The 17,365-nt window shown below is 40.2% G+C and overlaps 1 protein-coding gene across 2 annotated transcripts in view; it reads left to right on the top strand.

Moving 5' to 3' along the window:
* The window catches only part of LOC131221129 (threonine synthase, chloroplastic), a 32,422-nt gene extending 15,434 nt beyond the window's left edge, over positions 1–16,988 (top strand). The window contains exon 2 of one of the 2 annotated variants that reach the window (XM_058216279.1): positions 16,898–16,988. The gene's annotated coding sequence lies outside the window, so the exon portion shown is untranslated. Of the gene's footprint in view, positions 1–16,827 lie in introns of both variants that reach the window. The other variant, XM_058216278.1, reaches the window with a different exon arrangement.
* The last annotated feature ends 377 nt before the right edge of the window (positions 16,989–17,365 follow it).

Here is a 17,365-nt window from a genome sequence, read left to right as displayed (position 1 = left end):
GGTGACGGATGGATTGATATTGGACTGGATGGACGATAGCAACAAAGTGTTGTTGCCGGAGTCTTGAAGAAACATGTGTTTCTAGATGTCTTAAAACGTTGCAGTTGTTTTTTTTTTTTTTTTTTAAATAATAAATATATGTATCATTCCTGGAGACGGATGAGTCTTATCTCACTTTTCTAATAAAACTTTTCCAACTTATATATTTTCTTTTCAGACCGTCAATTTAGAGCAAAACTTTACCAAAGATCACCATTTTGCGTGCTCTATAAACAGACCAAGTTTGGGCCTTGATCTCTCAAGGATGACCAAGATGTCTATTTAATCGCTTACACCTATTTATAACTCAAAACAACGTCTACCGACGTCTTATGTAAAAATTAACTGGTAGTTTTGATGTATACCCTATGATCTCCCTAATGAATGGTTCATTTAGACATTTAGATGGCCCAGTTGGCAGATCTATAAACTATGGCTTCACTAATAGATAAAGTATAGAGGGTTGAAATTTGAAATCTGTGGATGATTGGTGGAGCTCGGTGAGCTGACAAATTACAAATTAATGTATGGCTGGGACTCTAGGATGGTTGGTGTTAGGAGATTGGCTTGGAGCATATCAATGGGTCCACCTATTGGACGGTCTGGATAATTGGTAGTTTAGATCTACTGTAAAAACATCGTAGTTTAGATTTACCACAGAAAGCAAGGAAGAGTTTTAGATAGTATAGGCTTTAAAACAAGCGTCTGGCAATACATATAAATAGGTATTGTGTTTTATTTTAATTTTAATTTTATTTATTATTATTTTATTAGTTTTATTTTAATACAAAAGAGGACGTAATTCACTGGAAAAGTGATAGTGTCCAGAGACTTTGAACTCCTAATATATCTTCGAATTTTAGGTCGTCGATAATCGTAGATTGAACCGTTTGATTTAGGCGAAACTTGACATCCTACTTCAGCTCGTCATGCTCTATCTAATGAGCTCAATATTGACCCATGATATTTAATGATGGCTAAAATGCATTTTAACGGCTCTCACTTAGCCATGGTCCTTAACAAAGTGTGCAAGTCCTATGTATAAACTAAACTAATGGATTTGAAGTGTATACTATGAGCTTTAAATTGAATAGTTTGTTTTGGTAGTTAGGTGAGCCACTAGACGAATATGAGTGTGAATCGAATTATTAGGACTCTAATATGTATATAAGGTGATGCATGGTCAGTTTTTATGAACGCACACGTAAAAGGTGTGTTTTGAGATGGATTTCCACATGTATGCCTAAGCTTATGTAAGTTGTACATATTCACTTGCGTGTGTACATGCATCCAAAATCTCGGGATGTTACAGGTTTGATATAATCGTGTGTAGTTAACGATTCTCATTCATTAGCCACACCAGCCATGAATGATCTTAAGGCTGAAAGAAGTATCCCGTCAAAGTGCACTTTTGATACAATGCAAAACTAGTACTTGGATCGTCAATAATGGTTCTAACTGGGCGAACATTAGAATTTCTCAGTTGGTGGGCTATTATTGATCAAGGGATTTGATTGTCTAGATCATTGGAAAGAAAAGAAAAGAAAAGGGAAGTGTGACCGCATACTTGGTATGAAAGAGGGGCTGCTAGCACTTCCCACTTTCCCATGTGCGTCGTATCTGACCGACAATGGCAAAGTTCCTAAGCATGGTGATGTGTAGGGAGGGGTTTCCATTATGGGTAGAAATCCTAGAAAGACTCTATAATGTTATGTCTTCGTCCCAAAACACTATAATTATTGCAAACGTATCCCATGCAAGAAAGGTGAGAGCGGTGCAGAAAACTGAAAGACGACTAAGTTCATCAAAAGCACAACAGTGGCTATATGGAATCAGGAAAAGCTGATTACACTGTCACCATGATTCCTTCCGCTGCCTCATCCTTCCATGCCCACCTTCCTGTTGTCAAAAGAGAATCATCACTTTGAATTCTGCAACTCTGTATCTCGGAATTATTGGAAACTTGCGCTGTTTGTCCTACGATCTCTGTTGCTTTTCCTTTAACATCCCCATAGTCCTCCCCCCTCTTGCTCTGCATCCCACCCTTTCGATTTCTAGAGTGCATGTTCATCATGTGATTGATAACCTCTAGCCTGTACTTGCCTTTTGCATGGGAGATCATTCTGCCTGAAAACCATTTTCACTCACCTGTCCCACAGCTCTCTCGACCTCTTTTCACCCTCTCCATCTGCATGAATCTGAAGCCCCAAATATTTTTGAACCTTGAATGACCACCTCCATTTTCTCAAGGAAGCTTTCCACAAGCAGCATAGGGATTTCTGTAGCCTCTGTAAATTCCCTCCTGATCTTCCTTCTATACCTTGAGCCTTTCCGGCGTGATATCGGAATCCAATCTCCCATCTTAACTTAACAACTGTCAGTTGGGAGTTGGCTTACTCTATATAGTTTATGACCAGACATGCTGCAGGAGGCTATAAAATGACCAAGAGTCAATCTGCATATTTGCACAAGGAGAAAAGCTCTTGCCTAACCATAAGTGAGATAAGAAGAGCTCATATCACATTTGCAGTTTGGGACAAAAAACAGGCTAATGGAAGCTTGTGTAATGCAGTTCCATTTCCTCCTCTCCCCCACCACCCCTTCCCCTCCCCCCGCGCCCCCCCCCCCCCCCTGTTTTTTTTGTACCTCAAGGATTCACAGAGCTTTTCTCTTCAATCCCTTTACCCAAAAACCCTAGCTTGACTGAAGATGAAAGAAGGATGGTTTTTATAGGACCGCAACATCCTAATCTCTTCCATTCACTATAATACTAAAATTTTATTAGGAACCGCAATACCCTAATAACATTGGTGCTATTCATTAAAAGGAAAAGATTGTTCTCAAGAGATGATTGTTGGCTGATCGCAACTATGTAGCAATAATAGTTTGCATCAATAAAAGTATTGAAGGCATTTAATCAGTCACGTTTGAAAGCCTGTCTTCTTTCCTTTCCAACGAAATCCCAAAGACCACACGGTTATGACATTGAGTAAGATATGACCATGATACAATGGGGGTGCATTATTTGATGGGTATTTGGGTTTATTTTTAATGTATGAGGGTGGTTTAAAAGTTTATTTATTTATTTATTTGATTAGGTTTTAAATAGATTACTATGGAGCAAATAATGTTGAGGCACTTTACCAATATTTATCTTTGTTGATATCTAGTGATTCTTGACCCTTCAAATGAAGTTTTAAGTGAAGGGCTAAGATCACATTGGATGATCTATAATTCCTTAGGCTAGTTAGGGTTGTGTAATTTCTTTTAAATACTTATTATGAAATTGTAAATAATTGTGTTATTGTTGATTTTATGGTTAATTTTTTATTCAAGGTGTAGAAACCCTGCCTTTGTTGCTTGCCTTTCTGCTTCCTTCTCATAAATTCCTCAGTATATTCATTAGTTGGAATCCTGACGTGTGAGATGATCAAGCCAATTGAGTGAGGATGAATATGGAGATGATCTATAACAACTACTACATTTCCAATGCAATTAAGCATTGGAATTGAACCAATCTGGTTAAATCTTTGGATTCCTATAACTATTTCTTTCCAATCCTTCAAGAGGAGGATGTGAGTTTGAAATATGAGGAATTGATGCACAACATTTATGATGGAAACTATGAGATGAAATATACTTTCTATGAGTTTCTTAACAATGAACATTTATTATATTGCAACCTTCAATATTACACGAAGAGTGGAATGCTCATTGGTGGGAGTAATGGGATAAATGATTTGTACCTCCTTAGCTCAATAAGATATGAGATGCAGCATTTATTTTCTCTGATCAAGTTCTGGTCTATGATGAAAGTCCCAAGGAAGAGTGTTTGCTAAAGAAACATTGGAGAAGACCGAGAAAAAGTTTTGAGTTGGAAGGTGCAGGCACATATGCAAAACTTAAAGAGGGGTTTCTTCCCACCTTGGGGAGAATGATGAAGTCAAATAGTCCTTAACCACTTATATAACTCTCCTTACATTGCTTCTGTGGTAGTTTGAGACTTGTGACTGTTTGTTTGTTTCATGTTGTCAGTTGTGGAAGCATTAAAATGTTCTGGCATTTGAGGAGGTGACGTGATTGTATAATCTGTACAAATTGTACACAAACGGATGCGTACAATTAAGCTTGACGTTGAAAAAGCTTATGACCACGTAGATTAGTCTTTCCTCAAATACATGTTGGGTCGAATGGGTTTCGGTGACAAGTGGATAGGATGGATAGAGGAATGTGACCGATTAGCTAGTTACTCGATCTTACTCAATGGCTCTCCAAAAAGTTTCATCAGCAGCTCAAGATGGCTGCGTCAGGGAGATCCACTGTCCCCTTTCCTATTCTTAATAGTCGGCAAGGCGTTATCCAGAATGCTGAGTAAGGGGCAAGAAGAAGGTTTAATCAGTGGCTTTAAGGTGAAAGGCATGGAGAATCCGATATCCCACATCCAGTTTGCTGACGACACTCTTATATGTTGTGAAGCAGAAAAAGAAAAAGTCAGCAATCTGCGAACAATTATCCAATGTTTTTGAGGCAGTTTCGGGTCTTAAAATCAATATAGTGAAATCCAAGATGTTTGGTGTAAACATGAAGGACGAAGATACTCAAAGCTATGCTGATAGCTTCGATTGCCCAATGGGAACTTTACCGACAACTTTTGTAGGCCTTCCTCTTTGTATAAGAAAACCCCCAAAGCGCTTTTGGGACAAAGTTATCGAAAGATTTGAGAAATACCTGGCCAGATGGAAATGCAGATACTTATCTCTGGGGTTTGTTTAACTATGATTAAATCAGCCTTGTCAAACCTGCCCCTCTATTTCATGTCCTTGTACAAATGTCCAGTGTCGATCTTGGCATCTCTCGACAGACTAAGAAGAGACTTTTTGTGGCACGGAAAGGAGGAGTAGAAATTCCATTTGATTGTATGGAAGGAGGTGTGTAAGTAGTTGCAAGAAGGTGGTGCAGGGGTCAGAGACCTCAAAATCATGAATAGGGCCCTACTAGGCAAATGGACTCGGAGATTGGGAATAGAAAATGGGACTTTATGGAATTTGCTTATCAAAAGCAAGTACGGTAGCTCATAGGGTGGTTGGTGGACTAAGGAATCCTCTGCCTATAAAGCTTCTGCTCTATGGAGAGGTATCCTATCTGCCAAGAGGGAGGTTCTAAAAGGAGTTAGCTTTGCTATAGGTAAAGGTGACAAAACCTGTTTCTGGGATGACAGTTGGGCAGGGAACTCATCTCTTAAAGAGGACTTTCCGAATATGTACCGTCTCGCCCCGAACCGGTCCATCCTGGTAGCTGATTGCTATGAAAAAGTAGGGGATAAAGAAGTTTGGAAGATCAATTGCAGAAGAAATCTCCATGACTGGGAGATTGAGGAATTTGTGGCTCTTCATCGTCGCATCATCAGTTGCAAACCCGATCAGACGAGCGAAGACAGATTAGTATGGCGTCGCGATAGCTCAGCTTCTTTCTTGGTCAAATCTTTATACATGTCTATAGACTCAAACGTCTCAGTGGAGGATATGGACATGACAGGGCAAGTGTGGAAACTAAAAGTTCCCCCAAAGATTGCGGTTTTGGGCTGGTTAGTCGGAAAAAAGAAAGTGTTGACTGTGGACAATTTGAGGAAAAGGGGGATAACAAACATCTGTCTCCACTGCATGGTTGATGAAGAATCGGTGGACCACCTTTTCATTCATTGCTCCTACACTTTTTAGGTGTGGTTAGCCATTCTCAGCTCCTTCAATATCCCTTGGTGCTTTCCAAGTTCTTCTGATAGTTTGCTAAAAGCCTGGCACAGGCCAAAATTAGGGAAGCAAAAGACCACGGTTTGGAGAATGAGCCTTTTGGCTGTTTGGTGGGCGATTTGGGAAGAAAGAAACGGGAGATGCTTCAATGGAAACTCAAAATCGGCGGGATCAACTATCCAGAAAGTCCAGCAGTTTCTAGTAGAATGGGCTTCTAATTTTGTTTACTTAAAGGATTGTAATTTGCTTTGCATCGGAGGTTAATCCTCCCGATACCTCAGCTGGAGGATCCTCTCTTTTTGTATCCTGTTTTTATCAATAAAGTTTCTGTTACCTCTTAAAAAAATGCCTTGTTGAAATCTTGCGATTGGTGAAACAGGAGTCATGGAGAAGGCTATGACGATGAGAATGATGAGGATATGGAAAAAATAAGGGATATTTTGGAGATTTATGATTTCTTTTCGTCAGATTTAGAATACAGGGCTGAGATTAGATTGTCTGGATGGCGTGCAGGGTTTAGGTTTGTTTGGCTTTTCTTACCAGTTACAAAAAGAAATTATAGCCTTTTGGATGATTATTTATTTTGTGCAAAGTCTTTGCCATGAGTTAGACAGACCCAATGCATTTGTTGCTTGCCTCTTCTCTTCTTTTTGAATGATTTCTTCGGTACATCCATTATTATTTTCTTCTCTGGATTGGCTTGGTGGCTTTGGATTTTCCATTGGATCATCGCATCACGCATGTCCTAGACTTGTTTGGTTTCTCTTACTAGTTACAAAAAGAAATTATAGACTTTGGATTATTATTTATTTTGTGGAAGGTCTTTGCCCTGAGTTGGAGAGACCCAATGGTATTGTTGCTTGCTTCTTCTCTTTTTCACGCATGATTACTTTGATACATCCATTTCATATTTTCTTGTGGATCGGCTTTGTGGCTTTGGATTTTCCATCACATCACTTGTGTTGTGGATTACAAGAAACTTCATGGTAAAATTGGTCACTCTTCTCGCCGTTTCTGAAGGACAGAATCTTTTAGTGAAGTGGATGTTAAAGGAGAATTATATATATGCTTTTTCATATGGACAGCAAAAATGTGCTTATTGATGGCTTCTAAGCTTTGAGGAGATATTAGTAGGTGCAATTTTACAAGCTGTGGCCCTAGTTTGAAAGCTTTTGCAAAATCCTTGAAACTGATGAAGATGAGAGGAATCTGTAGCCCTGGCTGCATTTGTGAAAATGGGAGGCATCAGTAGTATTGATTTCACATGCAAATAAGTTAGAAGGCCTTTAGTTTTGTGTTAGAGAAAATGGTGAGAGATTGTAGCATAGGGGGGAGTGTGTCCAAAGGATTGGTAACTGCTTTTGTGGGACTCGAGCTCAACTTTAGTGACAGCTTTAAGAGTAACCTGTATCCAATGAATAATTGGTGATAATGTGCAGCAACATGCGAGGATTCAATTACCGGGTGGAGAGGTATGATCTTATTGATATTCCAATGGGCTAGAGGAAGTATTCCTGGTCAAATAATCAATCCAATTTGCTGCTTCCGATCTGATTTCGATTGATTGGTAGGAAAGCTTTTGAGGGTCACTCTAAGGGCCTTTTCGGCAACACTCTCATAAGTAGTTTTTTATTTTATTTTATTTTTAACTTTTTTATTAAATATAACTTATGGAAGCAAAAAAGTTACTTTCCTAAGTTAAGTTAGTTTGGCAATCACCATTTCAGAAGTAATTTAATACCTTATCGCAACAGCCATCCCCACAACCCCCCCCCCCCCCCCCCATGTAATGGATAGTCTGTATAAAAGGTGGCCCCGCATAACGACCCACATCAAAGGTGGTGCCCACATGATAGATGGTCCGTATCAAAGGTGGGCTCCACTTAATGGGCAATGGACATTGAAGGTGGACCCCACATGGATAATGAACATTGATGGTGGGCCCACGATGGATTACCCACCATCAAGGTGGGTTGCACATAATGGGCGATCAACATTAAAGGTTGGGCCCTAGTGATGAATGGCCCACATCTAAGGTGGGCCTTGCATGATGGATGACCCACATTGAAGGTGGGGTCCACATTAAAGGTGGGGCCCTCATGATGGGTGGTAGACATTAATGGCGGGCCCCACATGATGGATAACCCACATCAAGGTGGGCCCCACATAATGGATGGTCCACATCAAAGGTTGGTCCTTAATGATGAATGGCCCACATCAAAGGTGGGCCCTGCATGATGGATGGCCCACATTGAAGGTGTGGCCCCACATGTTGGATAGTCCACATCAAAGGTGGGCCTCGCATGATGGATGGCCCACATCAAAGGTGTGGCCCCACATGTTGGATGGTCCACATCAAAGGTGGGCTCCACATGAGAGGCGGTGGATATTAAAGGTGGGACCCACATGATGGATGATCCCCATCAAGGTTGGCCCCACACAATGGATAGTCCACATCAAAGGTTGGCCGCTAGTGATAAAAGGCATACATCCAAGGCCGGTCCCACATGACGGACAACCCACATCAAAGGTGGGCTCCACATGATGGGCAGTGGATATTGAAGGTGGGCCCCACATGAGGACAATTCATATTGAGGGTTGGCCCTTAACGATGAATGCCCCACATCCAATGCAGGCCTCGCATAATGGATGGTCCACTTCAAAGTTGGGCTCTACATGATGGACGACCCACATCCTATGTCCGACATAATGGATGGTCCACATCGATGGTGGGCCTTGCAAGTTGGACATTCCACATTGAAGGTAGGCCCTACAAAATGGATGGTTGTGGCCATGAATAGTCCACATGAAAGGTTAGCCCCACATGATGGATGGTGGATGTTAAGGGTGAACCAAACAAACATGAGGGATAGGTACTAATGTGATGTTGGAAGCTAAACATATTTTTTTCTACTTTTTGGCTGATAAGTATGTTGTTTACTAAACACACTTCTCTGCCAAATAAGTAGAAACTAAGATATACTACTCAAGGTATAAGTAGCTTATATAAAGTAAATTATGATCCAAATGGGCCCTAAAAGGCGTTCCGCATACAGACGTGGATTGGGTGGTGATTGGTGAGTAGTTCACCACCCCCCTTGGTGGTGAAATGACATAGCAAGATTTAATTGGTGGGGCCGTACCCTGTCAAAGATGACCCCAACCCTTTTTTAAGGTTTTTTTTTTTGGCCAAGTATGCACTCGACCCATCTCTGACAACATACAACCCCACCAATCAAATCTCGCTGCTTCATTTCACCACCGAGATGGGTGGTGAGCAAGGTGTTCCAAAACGGTAAGGGTGGCCATAATGGCTACCACCGTTACTGTTATGATACGGGCTGTAATGGGCCTTTTTTTTTTGAAAAAATTGTTACTGGACCGTACGACCTGTTTTTTCTGTAACAACCGTTTCAACCCGTAATGTGTAACAATTATGACCATTACCATTACTTAACCGATTTTGAATACCTTGGTGGTGAGCTACTCACCAACGATAGTATAAACAATGTGGATAAGAAAAGATGACCCAAGATCCAAATGGTGAAGTCCCGATGTATCCTCTAGTGATGTGTTAGGATGTATTCTAGCAATCCTCATTCGATCTAGCCGTGTAGCTTTCTTTGTGCAAAATTTTAGGACAAAAATGTCCTTACAAGGTCCTCTTCTCTCTCTTTCAAATGTAATTTAAGGGTTGGCATCTCCTCTCCTACATGTATATTCTTAAACACACCTATACATAGAGGCACAAGTCCAAACTATCACGCGTATGGAAATATCGAGACGATTCTTTCACCCAGTTGATGCGCTCACCAAGGAATATGATTGTAATTCTTGAGGTTTGCTCCAATACATCCCCATGTATTGTAATAAGATATGTTGGGATTCTATCCTCTAGATTTGTTTTTTATTTTTCAATGATACAAATTGTTCATTTAATAGGTTCCCCTTGGATGCGGGATGCTTGAAGAGAATCCCAGATTGAACATTTCAACACATTGATGATACAAAGATTATGGTGACGGTTCATTTTCAAAGCAAAAGAGCCAAATTAGCAAGGTTTTTTTTTTTTTGTTAGTACACCCATTGTCAATTCACACTTCACTGTTAGCTACCCCCTCTAGGGAATCGATACCAAGACCTCAATGTTGAAACGAAATTAGCAAGGGGTTGATATAATACAATTGAGAGCTTTTAGTTGTTGAATTTCCACCATATGAAGTAAGACTCGTCATATAAATGGTTTGAATCATTGGAAGATGACCCAAATTCAAAGGCTGAAGTCCAGATGTATCGTATTTGCAATATGGTGGGATGTATTCAAGCCAGTGTTTTAAATAGCTATGCTATGTAGTGTGTAGCCTACGTTACATAGCACAGCATAGCCTTAACGCTACATAGCTCATGAAAATAGATCAAGTCACATATAGCCTTCCTTACCTTTATACTTAAGCACCGTCCTTTCCTATTACTTTAGGTTGCATTTTTTTGCACCAAATATCATGCAATTTTGTTAAGTTTCATTATTAATCAGTATAATTTAGTGCAAAATATCATGAAATTGGTGTAACCAAATGCAACCTTGAATAAAAATCTAGCAGCATGTAGCTTATGCTACACACTATGTAGCTTACACCTCACACTTCAGAGGGGTAAGCGCTACACTACACACTATTCGCTATTTAAAACACTGATTCAAGCAAACCCCACGATTCTACCCTCTCTTACAAAATTGATATGCTCAGGAATATGATTGTGATTCTACCCTCTCTCAATGTGTAATGTTCTCATATGGGTACTTGACTTTGGTGATATCCACTGCCAGGAAACTCATCTTATCTGCAGCAATGAGTAATGTGCAAGATCCATCATAGATGGACTCACTGTGTGTGCCTTATTATATTAATGAGGTCTTGATCGTCATATAGGCTTGGCAATCAACTGCCATATGTGCCAATGCGTAAGATCCTAGCCTTTAATCAACAAGGACCACTTTGCCTATGCCTTCTTTCAAGAATAAGGTCACTATGGTTATCAGGTTGGCAGCTGTGAATAGAGATTGATCAATAGTCAAAATTTGACACGCACAATTTGCAAATTCTTTTTTATTTCCCCCTTTTCTCTTTCAGATGATCTTGTTTTTGTAGTGTGCCTAGCACCTTGGACGGTCACAATACCATTTGGGACAGGATATTTTGTACTGTTGGATCTTGGATATTGTATGTATACAGATGAATTCTAATGTGACCAATGGATAAGGCCAACCTTTTACAAGGAGCATTAATTATAGTGAAACCTTGAAGGTTACATGAAGAGTGGAATAATCGTTGGTGGGAGTAATGGGATAAATGATCGTACATCCTTTGCTCAATAGGATCTCAGATGCAGCATTTTTTTTTCTTTGATCAAGTTCTGGTCTATGATGAATGCCCCAAGGAAGAGTGTTTGCCAAAGAATATTGGAAAAGACCAAGAAAAGGTTTTGAGTTGAAGGTGCAGACACAGATGCAAAACTTAAAGAGGAGTTTCTTTCCACATTAAGGAGAATGATGAAGTCAAATTGTCCACAACCGCACTAAACTCTCCTCACATTGCTTTTGTGGTAGTTTGAGACTTTTGACTGTCTGTTTCATGCTTTCAGTTGTGGAAGCATTAAAATGTTCCGGCATTTGAGGAGATGACATGGTTGTATAATCTGTACAAATTATACATGAATGGCGTACATGCAATGCACATTTTTCAAGATGGTACTCCATTTTAATTCCTCAAGAGGTGTTACTACAAGGTAAGAGAAATAAAAAAGGAGCAAGACAATTACTCCCCTGAGAAGTATGCTTCCCAGTGGCCTGGGAGCATGTAACTCTGACATTAATAGAGCAATACCAACATACAGCTGGGGTGCATTTTTCTGATGAAATCTGAGTTGTCTTTTGGAGATTGAGGATAGTTTATACATTTACTCTAAATTCTATTTTGGTTGTATAAAATATGCCCAAAGGTTAAGGTAGATTATTAATATTTATTTATATAAAAATTAGGGGTATGCAAAATAAATTATGGGTAACTAAGCCTGGTAGCAATGTTCCAATGCTTCCCAAGCCCGATTAATGGAGGGTTGATGTCATCGGGGCAGCTGGATGCCAGGCTTTTGCCAATCAATCATGATAATACCTTATTGAAATCTTGCGATTAGTGAAACAGGAATCATGGTGGAGGCTATGATGATGACAATAAGATGATATAGAAAAAATAAAGGATATTTTGAAGATTTATGATTTCTTTTAGTCAGATTTAGAATACAGGGCTGAGATTAGATTGTGTAGATGGTATTCAGGGTATAGGTTTGTTTGGCTTCTCTTACTAGTTACAAAAAGAAATTATAGGCTTTTGGATGATTATTTATTTTGTGGAAGGTCTTTGCTATGAGTTGGAGAGAGCCAATGCATTTGTTGCTTACCTCTTCTCTTCTTTTTGTGTGATTGCCTCGGTACATCCATTTCGTATTTTCTTTTCTGGATTGGCTTGGTGGCTTTGGATTTTCCATCACATCACGCATTTCCTAGATTTGTTTGGTTTCTCTTACTAGTTAGAGAGAAATTATAGACATTTGCATTATTATCTATTTTGTGAAAGGTCTTTGCCCTGAGTTGAAGAGACCCAATGTTTTTGTTGCTTGCTTTGATACATCCATTTCATTTTTCCTTTTGTGGATGGGCTTGGTGGCTTTGGATTTTCCATCACATCATTTACATATTGTAGATTTTTTTTTTCCCACACACACACACACACCCACACACTCACACCACAATGTGTGCTCGAACCCATGACCTTATGTTGAAACTCTTGTGAGTCTATAGTGTAGATTACGAGAACATTCATGGTAAAATTGGTTAGTCTTCTTGCTATTTCCCAAGGACAGAATCTTTTGGTGAAGTGGATGTCAAAGGAGAGTTGTATATATGCTTTTTCATATGACAGCAAAAATGTGCTTATTGACGGCTTCTTAGCTTTGAGGAGATATTAGTAGGTGCAATTTTGTACAAGCTGTGGGCCTAGTTTGAAAGCTTTTGCAAAATACTTGAAACTGATGAAGATGAGAGGAATCTGTAACCCTGACTGCATTTGCGAAAATACTTGAAACTGATGAAGATTAGAGGAATCTGTAACCCTGGCTGCATTTGCGAAAATGGGAGGCTCTGGTAGTATTTGATTTCACATGCAGATAAGTTGGAAGGCCTTTAGTTGTGTTAGAGAAAATTGTGAGAGATGGTGGCATAGGGGGAAGTATGTCAAAAGGATTGGTAGCTGCTTTTGTGGGACTCCTTAAGCTCAACTTTAGCGATAGCTCAAAGAGTGACCTGTGTCCAATGAATAATTGGTGATAATGTGAGCAGCATGCGGGAATTCAATGACCGGGTGGAGAGGCATGATCTTATTGATATTCCAATGGGCTAGAGGAAGTATACCTGATCAAATAATCAATCCAATTTGCTGCTTCTGATCTGATTTTGATTGATCGGGAGGATAGTTTTTAGGGTCATGGGCCTGTTCGGCAACACTCCCATAAGTAGTTTTTTTTTTTAAATTTATTTATGTAAGCAAAAAAGTTACTTTTTAAGTTAGATTGGTAATGGCCTTTTCTAGAGTGACTTGACACCTTTTAAGTTGCTTACAACCATAAGCAAAAAAGATTTGCTTTCTAACTTCTTACTTTTCTACCTTCTCTCTCCATATAATGGACAGTCCATATCAAAGGTGGCCCACATGATGGCTCACATCGAAGGTGGAGCCCACACTGGACAGTCCACATCAAAGGGGGCTCCACATGATGGGCAGTGGACATCGAAGGTGGGCCCCACGTGATGGACAATTAACATTGATTGTGGGCCCACATGATGGATGTCCCACATCAAGTTAGTCTCCACACAATTGGCAGTCCACATCAAAGGTCGGCCCCTAGTGGTGAATGGCCCACATCCAAGGCGGGCCCCACATTATGGATGACCCACGTTGAAGGTGGGATCCACACGATGGACAATCCACATCAAAGGTGGGTCCCACATGATGAGCAATGGACATTGATGGTCGGCCCTACATGATGGATGGCCCACATCAAGGTGGGCCCCATAATGGACGGTCCACATCAAAGGTGGGCTCCACATGATAGGTGGTAGATATTGAAGGTGGGTCCCACATGATGGATGATCCACATGAAAGTGGGCTCCACATAATAAATGATCCACATTAAAGGTCGGTCCATAACGATAAATGGCCTACATCCAAGGTGGGTCCTGCATGATGGATGGCCCACATCAAAGGTTAGGCCCACGTGATGGACGGTCCACATCAAAGGTGGGCTCCACATGATGGGTGGTGGATAATGAAGGTGGGCCCCACTTGTAGATGACCCATATCAAAGTGGGCCCCACACGAGGACAATTCACATCAAGGGTTGGCCCCTGATGATGAATGCCCTATATCCAATGACCCACATCTAAGGTAGGCCTCGCAAGCTGGACACTCCACATTAAAGGTAGGCCCCAGACGATGGATGATTGACATTGAAGATAGGGCCAAGGTGGGCCCAAAATAATGAATAGTCCACATCAAAGGTTAGCCCCACATGATGGACGGCAGATATTAAGGGTGGACCAAACAAACTTGAGGGATACATACTTGTGTGATGTTGGAAACCAAAGATACTTTTCTACTTTTTAGCTGATAAGTATGTTGTTTACCAAACAACCCTTAATCTGCGAAATCAGTAGAAGCCAAGATAAGCTTCTTGAGGTATTATAAGTGGCTTATGTAAAGTAACTTATGATCCGAACATGTCTTAAAAGGCATTGTGTATGGTGGACACGGATTGGGTGGCGGGGTAGCTCACCACCCACCTCGGTGGTGAAATGATATGATAAGATTTGATTTGTGGGGCTGTACGCTTTTAGAGATGGCCCCAGGACTTTTTAGGGTTTTTCGACTTAGTATGCCCTCGGACCATCTCTGACAGCGTACGGCCCCACCAATCAAATTTCGCCATGTCATTTCACCACCAGGCCCATGGTATAAATGGTTTGGATCAGAAAAGATGGCGCAAGATCTAAAGGCTTTAGCCTTTGTGTGTATCCTATAGTAATTTGTTAGGATGTATTCTAGCAAACCTCATTGCCTCTAGCCATGTAGCTTTCTTTGTCCAAAATTTTAGGACAAAAATGTCCTTCTTACAAGGTCCTCTTCTCTCTCTTTCAAATGTAAGCAAAGGTTGGGCACCTCCTCTCCCACACGTATATTCTTCACACACCTATACATAGAGGCACAAGACCAAACTATCACGCGTTTGGAAATATCGAGCAGGTTTTTCACCCAGTTGATGAGCTCACCAAAGAATATGATTGTAAATCTAGAAATTTGCTCGAATACATCCCTAGCTATTGCCATAAGATATGTTGGGACCCATATCCGTTGGATTTGGGTTATTGCCAATGATCCAAATTGTTATTTAACAGGCTCCCCTTGGATGCGGGATGCCTGAAGAAAATCCCAGATTGAAAATTTCAACCCATCGATTACACAAAGATTATGGTGACAGTTCATTTTCAAAGCAAAAGAGCCAAATAAGCGGAGGGTTGAAATAATCCAATTGAGAGCTTTTAGTTGTTGAATTTCCACCATACGAAGTAAGATCAATCATATGAAATGGTTTGGATCATTGGAAGATGACCCAGATTCGAGCGAACCTCGTGATTCTACCCCCTCTTACCAAGTTGATCTGCTCATCAAGGAATATGATTGTGATTCTACCCTCTCAATGTGTAGTGTTCTTATATGGGTACTCAACTTAGGCGATGATATCCACAGCCAGGAAACTCATCTCTCCTGCAGCAACGAGTAATGTGCAAGATCCCATCATCGATGGGTCCACTGTGTGAGCCTTTTTTTTAAAAAAAAAATGAAATCTTGATCATCATATAGGCTTGGCAATCAACTGCCACATGTGCCAGTGTGTGTATGTGTGAGATCATACCCATTCATCATCACGGCTCACTTAGCCTATGCCTTCTGTCAAGAATAAGGTCCCTATGGTAATCGGTTTGGTAACCATGAATAGAAATTCATTGATAATCTAAATTCGGCATGCACGGTTTGCAAGTTTCTTCTTCGTCTTCTCTTTCAGTTGATCTTCGTTTTTGTGGTGTGCTTGGCAACCCGGATAGTCATTATACCTTTTGTGACAGCATATTTTGTATCGTTGGATCTTGGACATATAGATATCTATACAGTCCAATTCTAGTGTGACCAATGGATGCACCTAATCTTTAATATTGTTAGTAGAAAGATGGGGCTTTTATGGAAAGTGGATTCTAGCTCACACCATAAGCCTCCCTTTTTGGTAGATGTTTACAACTACGTATCTAGTTTAGATAAATTCTCTTTAAAATCTTAATATTCTTTCTTATTGTTGCTTGTATAAAATCCCTACATAGAGAAAATGCATGAAGTATTTTCGCGTTCTTAAACATGTATATAATGGAAACCCCTCTCTATTACTTGCGTGAATGGAATGAGTTATAGTGGGAGATTATCGCAGCTTTACATAGCCTCAAAGAGAGACATAAGCTAGGGTTTCTAGGCCTAGTTTATAGAGAGAATCTCTACCACAAGGAGAGGGAGGTTGTTTAGGTCTGCATCTGGCCCAACAAAAAGAGATTTTGGAGTATTCATTGCTTATGTTGCTTTCACCAACTCAAGCTGTGGATTGATTGTCACATGATGGTGTTGATCTTCTAATCACAATTTTTTTGTTTAGATTTGGATTATTCATTGCCTATGTGGCTTTGACCAACTCGAGTTCCATGGATCGATCGTCGCATCATGGTGTTGATCTTCTCATTACAATCTTTCTTTCTTTCTTTCATTCTTTTTTAAAATATATTCTTTATTACCTTCATGATGTATCCAATATCTGAATGATTATGAATTCTTCTTGTGATTTCCAATCTCTTTAAGCCTATGCAATGATTGGTCTGAGATTTTTCAAACAGGGCATCTTATTTTGTGGAATCCACCTGATTAAGTGCTTGGATATTGCACACATATGCGATGTTGCCACAGGTGAGAAATTGGGGAAAATGAAAAGTCCACTTGCTTGAATTACCTTTTTCATTCATCTGCGTATCAACACATGCTGATCTCTACACATACATCGGGTGAGTCCTACTATATTGATTGTTTGGTCAAAAAATCATTTTATTAAACATGTACATGGATCATATAAGGTCATTGATGATTTTCTATCTTGTGTGATTGTGGCACATCGAATGTGTGGATGGATGTATTTTGTTTGCAGGGCATGTTAGTGGTTGGTCCCACCAATTCATTGGCCAGGATCTCTCCTATATTTGCAATGTTAATGCATGTGCTGCAACACCTCCCCAATCTCGGGCCCTCCATTCTTTCATAATTTGATCCATTGGCTACAAATTGCAGATTAGGTTTTGATATCCCAAGCCAGCTTTAGACACTTGATTCTCCCAAATTCTTAAAAATAGAAACTAAACCCATTTCCCCAACAACCTATAC

Source organism: Magnolia sinica, chromosome 12 (genome assembly GCF_029962835.1).
Source record: "Magnolia sinica isolate HGM2019 chromosome 12, MsV1, whole genome shotgun sequence".
In the NCBI taxonomy this organism is placed as follows: Eukaryota; Viridiplantae; Streptophyta; class Magnoliopsida; order Magnoliales; family Magnoliaceae; genus Magnolia; species Magnolia sinica.
Note: the sequence above shows the minus strand (reverse complement) of the source record. Positions and strands in the feature narration are given on the sequence as shown.